Source organism: Saccostrea echinata, unplaced genomic scaffold, assembly GCF_033153115.1.
Source record: "Saccostrea echinata isolate AGI-Se365-2 ecotype Australia unplaced genomic scaffold, CSIRO_AGI_Sech_v1 ptg000028l, whole genome shotgun sequence".
Lineage (NCBI taxonomy): Eukaryota > Metazoa > Mollusca > Bivalvia > Ostreida > Ostreidae > Saccostrea > Saccostrea echinata.
Window position 1 is genome coordinate 14,845,562 of NW_026889777.1, and position 7,328 is coordinate 14,852,889.

Here is a 7,328-nt window from a genome sequence, read left to right on the forward strand (position 1 = left end):
AAGTGTAAACACTCAATATGCAGATTAATTAATAGAAGTCCTTACCCATGTTAGACATTTGTGACAGTAAATGAAAGTCAACTGTTTAGCTTGTTTAGAATATAAATATCATTTTGAAAACTACGGTAAACATTAAAATGCTTAAGTAAACTCGAACAATTGAGAGATTTTTTCCAATAAATTTTCTTGCATAGCCGAAAAATGGGCATGGGCACATGGCTCGTCTTATCCCCCCAGATTCTTTTGTAACACTAATATTGAATATTTTGAATGTACATATTTAACTGTGACCTAATTTAATTTAATTTAATTTTTGTCATTTACATGTAGGGAGAGGGCTTAATAAGTTTTTAGAACTTGTGCCCAATCCCTTTGTAATTAAAAACTACAATAAAATATGTTCAAACCAATCACTGAAGATGAACATTACAGATGATTAACAATTCTATATTGTATAGTAATGTATACATCTATCGAAATACAGAGCAGTTAGTGAATAGTAAATAACGTAGATTATGGATGGTATAAAAATTCCTGACTCAACATAAGTTCACATGTAAAAGATGTTCAAGGGAATAATGTAAAATATAATTATACATATAGATGAATACACATCTCTGTCCAGCAAAGCATACAGTATCGGGTGATGAAATCGTGTAGCATTATGTACAGGTGCTTGTGGCCAGAACCAGCATCCCCTCTCCTCGGGTACATGTATACACACCTTGGTCCCAGGGATCTTGCATTTATTTTTTTTTTTCAAAAACTGATCTTTAAATTTATACATTGTATTTATAATGTGTTCAATATGAAAAAAAATCTCAAGAATTATGTACAATAAATTTTGATAAGAATCATGTTTGCTGCGTTATAAAATAGATAGTATATTAGATGTCACTTTGACACCTTTTTTCACTCCATATTTAAAGAAAAAACAAACATAATCCAAGATATAATCATATACTACATTTGATTCTTAATCCAAGTTTATAATAGTTAACAGTACTTTTACCTATGAAACCTTGCAATAAATATACAGAATACAAGCGAAGTTACAATAATGAATACCACGATATCTATTTATTCTTTGTAGTTACAATATTGAATATCAGTATCCATTTCTCCCGAAGTTACAATATCTAATTCGTAATATCAATCTCTGATTCCCTTTGGAAGTTACAATATTGAATATCAGTATCGATTTCTTCTGAAGTTACAATATTGAATATCAGTATCGATTTCTCCTGAAGTTACAATATTAAATATCAGTATCTATTTCTCCTTTGAAGTTAGAATATTGAATGAATATCAGCATCTATTTCTCCTCTGAAGTTACAATATTGAATATGAGTATCTATTTCTCCTTGGAAGTTACAATATTGAATATCAGTATCTATTTCCAATCGGCAATCCTCGGCTGACTCCATTATGCTCCATACACTTTTAGTGGCACGAGTAACACGAGGAGCTCCGAGTGATCTATTTCCCCTTTGAAGTTACAATATTGAATATCGGTATATATTTCTCCTCGGAAGTTACAATATTGAATATCAGTATCTATTTCTTTATTGAAGCTACGATATTGAAAATCAGTATCTATTTTTCCTTTAAAATTACAGTTTGAATATCAGTATCAATTTCTCCTTTGAAGTTATAATATTGAATATCAGTATCTATTTCTCCTCGGAAGTTACAATAATGAATATTGTATTTAAAACCGCTAGGATCCATTTATTGCTTGAAATAAAAAATAGCATAGAAGAATTAATAATCGCACACTAATTACATTGGTAAAACTCTTTAGAATCCTTCAATATAGAATTTTTAATATTCCAACTTTTTTTGGTTTGATTAATCCTGACAATGTAAGATTATGTCCCTGTCTTTTTTTTTTTTTTTTTTTTTTTTTTGGTTACAGAAATATTCTGTATATCCAACTATAATAAAATCTGTAATTTGATGACAAATGCTGCATTCTTATGAAAACTGTATATTTATCACCAAAAAACAGACACTGTCTGTCCTCCTGTAATCTCAGCTCGTCCATAATTATTGTAAATATGTATATATATATATGTACCTCTTGTACCTTTTATATGGTTGTTTTGGGAGAATAAATGAATGAATCCATTCGCACTTATAGAATGTTTACCAAACTAAACGGTGGGCCAAATTATATGAAGTAATGATATCTAACTTGTTTATGTGTAAGCTGACCAATAATTGGCAAAATAAACAACTATTATAATACAGTTGTCGGTTGTGTATAATATGACTGATGGACTCAGGTAAAATTATCCTACCTATGCAACCAGAACTATATAACAAATGTCAGTGTTATTATCTTACGTAAACGAAGATTGGGGTTAATGGAAAAAAAAGTCTACCAAAACAATCGCTTTGGGTATGGTTTTAAAGGATATTATCAGTAATAGAGCTGAAACTTAAAAGATACAAAGTTGCATACATTTACCTAGTCTAAGTGTGTATTGTCACAGTGGTATTGTCGAAGGATATTCAAAAGAACATCTGCCAGGTATTAAAAATTTGACATAATTATATTGAAAATTTTCAGAAAATATTTTGGAAAATCTACTTGTTTATAATTAAACTCTGTTCCCCTTTCATGTTTTCCAGTTTCGGAGTTTATCAGATTAACAAAATACTGTATGATAAATTTACCCCACTCCCACCCCGAATATTGACATTGTATATAATTATATACATCTTGATGGGGAATGTATATTATATTTTTTCGCTTTTTTTGTTTAAATGTAAATTGAAAGTTTTTAAAAACTATTTTGGCTAATGCTTTTATTTCTTAAATTTAAATACTTGTATGATGGTTAACTTATCATTATTATATTTCTTTTGAAAAAAATTTTACAAAGTGCTGTGGATATTTTCATATTTCAATATCTTGGTCAAAATAAATCAATCAATAGTTCGATCTAAACAACAACAACTCTTATTAAGCTGTGTACATCTCATCAATATAATTATACAGCATGATGGATTGGGCTCGGTGTGTTTGGGGACGAACGGAATGAACCCAGTATAACGCCCTCCGTCGACGTATTTGGCGATTGTAGCATATCATATTTCAGATATTTGTAAACATATTCGAATGACCGTACAGGTAGCATTCAACTATCAAAAAATATCAAGAATTAACCAAGACAAATTTTACTGAAAATACTTACTGCACTTACATTTTTTCATAAACTTGAACATTTTTTGCATGTATTGTAAGAATCGTACTGATCAAATTTCGCTCAAATTCAAGTTCAGTTTATTCACCCAAACCAAATTTTGGTACGTGGGGTACATATAGAATACATACATTTCAAACAAACCGGTCAGAGGTACAAAAACTATACATATACAGTACAAAATATGGTATAAAATGAAGGGAAAAACTAATACTAATAATAACTAGAGCAAAGCTCGTTGCAAAGCAACGAGTGGGTCTTCCTTCTTAGCTTGTAAGTTGACGTCGTAATAAAAGGATAAATATTTGTTTAATTTCCACCTAAAGGTTACATGTTTCTGTTTATATTGTCAACTTTGCTAACATTCTCTCTCTTCTTTGACCCAAATATCAAGAGACCTCATCTCCGGAACTCTGAATCTGGAGTGAGCATGAGGATATATAATTCAACTGTACTCTCTCCAACAGTACTCCTGAAATTGTATCCAAAACACTAATACTCCCAGACCCTCATTTCTTGAACTTTGACTTTTGATTTTTAATTTCTAGACTTTTCTATTCATCTAACATCTTTGATGCAATCATGTTAGTAACACGTGTCATACTACAGAATCATCAGTGTTTTGCTACATCACTATCATAATAATTGCTTGACAAAACATTTACACAGCATAACTACATAGTAAGTAATCCCAATGTGTTACTGATTGAGGATATCCATTGTTTGACAATCAGTAAGTAGAAAAATACTCTTACAAGAAATGCACAGGGATGATTTCAGTAAGACATGGTGTCACTTGTGGAAAATTTTAACATAACATCTTTTTAAGCCTTGAACTTAAAAGTTAAACTTCATTATCTCAAAAACCGATATCTAAATACATGTACCATTTATATGGTGAAGTGAGTTGGTACTCCCAACCCCTTATTCTTTAAGTTTTTTACCCTGCATGGTTATCTGGAGTCATTGGATATCTTGATGTTTAATCTTGGTCCAGTTGAAATTGAGAAAAAATGGTTTTACTGTACTTCTTGGGTTCATTTATTCAAATGTTTTACAAGGAGGGAAAAAGACACATATATTTAAATTTTTGTAACATGTTAAAATAATCTTTTACATGTACATGTATATTACACATATATTCAAGTAATTTTTTTTAATAAGAATTCATTAAAAATATTTGAATCCATTGAAGTTGATTGCAGTAGATATAATGTGAATTATGAGCCTAACACACAACAAGCAAATTTAAAGAATAGTGGTCTCATTCTGTCATTTGTCAACTGAAAAAGTTTGATGATAATAGGCCTGAAACTGTTCAAAATATGCCTCTAAATCATTTTGAAAAAGAATAGTTGCAAAATTTAAAAAGTAGGTAACCATGAACTACTTTTGAGTCAACATGATACGAGGTCCTTAGATGCATCAACTGACAAGATTTGATGATCCTAGTCCTTATAGTAAGCAAAATATCAACATTTTAATAAATGTAATTTTTGGTCAACTTTGAAGTGACCTTGAGACCAAGCCCTTTGTCTCAGAGCGATTCCCTGTGCAAATTTTAATCTACAATATATCCTCATCCTTTTGTGAAAGTTTGGTGATAATCTGCCAAGTGGTTCTCGAGAAGACGATTTTTTAGCAACCAGTACTTTTGGTTTTATTTACCTAATTATCTCCCCTTGTTTAAGGGTCACAACCCTAAGTTTACTATAAACGGGAGCCCTTGGGCCATGGATACACTGTGACAAATTTGACAATAATTGGCCAAGGGGTTCTTGAGTTATGGCCCATATTCTAACAAGAGGCCCATGGGCCACAACGCTCACCTGAGTTACTTTGGCCCTGCTGTTCTTCACCAGACCCTTCCTCCCTTGTAATACTTATTGTGGCCCCACCCTACCCCCGGGGGCCATGATTTGAAAAATTAGAATCTACACTACCCCAGGATGATTCCACATATGTTTCAGTTTTTCTGGCCCAGTGGTTCTTGAGAAGAAGATTTTTGAAGATTTTGCCTATATATTTTAAACTTTGATTCCCTATTATTGCCCCGCCCTACCCCCGGGGGCCATGATTTGAAGAATTTAGAATCTACACTACCCGAGGATGCTTCCACACAACTTTCAGCTTTTCTGGCCCAGTGGTTCTTGAGAAGAAGATTTTTAAAGATTTTGCATATATATTTCAATGTATAACTTTGATTCCCTATTGTGGCCCCGCCCTACCCCTGGGGGCCATGATTTGAAGAATTTAGAATCTACACTACCCCAGGATGCTTCCACATAACTTTCAGCTTTTCTGGCCCTGTGGTTCTTGAGAAGATTTTTTAATGACCCCACCCTATTTTTGTCTTCTCTTGATTATCTCCCCTTGTAAAGGGGGTTGGTCCTTCATTTTAACAAACTCCCCTTCACCCAAGGATGCTGTGTACCAACTTTGGTTAAATTTGGCTCAGTGGTTCTTGAGAAGAAGATGAAAATATGAAAAGTTTACAGATGGATGGACAGACAGACAGACAGACGGACAGACAACGGACAACTGGTGATCAGAAAAGCTCACTTAAGCTTTCAGCTCAGGTGAGCTAAAAAGTTTACATACACCGCACAAATGGCCATAGCATTAGCTCTTTGAGCCTTTGGCTCACAAGAGCTAAAAAGATAAAAAGAATTATGTATCTTAGAGTTGTCTATTTGTAATCAAAGCTATATTGAAATCAGACCAATTTCTTTAAATAAAAAATTGCACTGTTGTAGTGCAAAAAAATTAATGATATTTTACATGTCGCTACAATATTCAAAGAGGGCATGTTGCAAAATTTTGAATTAAATTAGAGGGGTTATGACTGTTTTATCGCTAATTATAGATGATCAATGCGAAAACACAAAGTTGAGAATTGCAATGTCATTGAAAGTCTTGGAGAGCACCGAGCTATTAAAAAATTATTCCTTCAGACAGGTCATTTTTCAAAGTGCACAGTAAATTTTCCTTAAATCAATGTGTCCGCAAACTTTTCTAACAATCCTCGTTCATGTACATGCCCTCAGCACTGAAGTCATTTGAAATATGCACATATGTTAACATTTGTTGTTGTATATGCCAAAATAGCAGCTCTCTCTAAATTTTTTTTGTAAAAATACATATATTACAAGTTCTTAATGTATTAAGGCCTGATGTGTCCATAATCCTAGATGGAAGGACTTTTATCCTTGTGTGACTGTTTAAATTTCACTATGCTGCTTATTCTTTGTCATCTCCAAACAGATGCTCTTCTGGCAAATATGGTCATGCTTGGTATCACATTTCAGTTATCAGATGGCAGTCACACCTATCCAAAAGAAATTGAAATTTCTCATTTAAAATAAAAAAAACTGTACAACTTATAAATGATAAATAGCGATGTTAATTTTACTCGGACAGCTAAGTATCAGAGTCAGAGGCTTTAGTCAAATGAAAGTCGAGTACTCGTTGAAATTTAAATTAATTTTTCATGTCATTTTGCTTTTTGTCTTTAAGAGACTGCTAGCCTGTACAATATTTAAACTACGTTATAACCATTATACAACAAATTATTGAATCATTAACATTTTCGTAGTAATAAATATATGTATCAAATGTATTTGATTTCAAATATAATATTTACTGCCTGTGTTTTTTTTCAGTACTTTGGGACTGGGGGCTGGGGCCCTCAGAATTGGGAATTTCAGCATCAATTAGGCTAAATTGGGAATCTCCCAGAAAGCCCAATCACTTAAAAAGCATTGTCAAAAAGCTTTGTTTTTGTCTTTGTATTACTTTAACAAACAATTATTATAACTAATCAAGACTATTCTTGGTATGGATTATCTAATTACTTGCATCAAGAACAAGAGTGGTATGAATTATCTAGTAAAGTGCACATGTACCAAAAATACACCTGGGGTCTCCCCAAATTTTGGCTTGTTTTTCCAAGATTTGGGCCTCAGTCGCACCCATACAACCCATCCCCAGGCCGGAGCAAGCAGGATAAAACACCCAGTAGTCTGTAAATCAATGCATGCTGTAATGAAAATTCACCAATTGATATGGGGCCATTCATCTTCCCTCTGAGATACATACCTTCTTCTAAGGCCTACT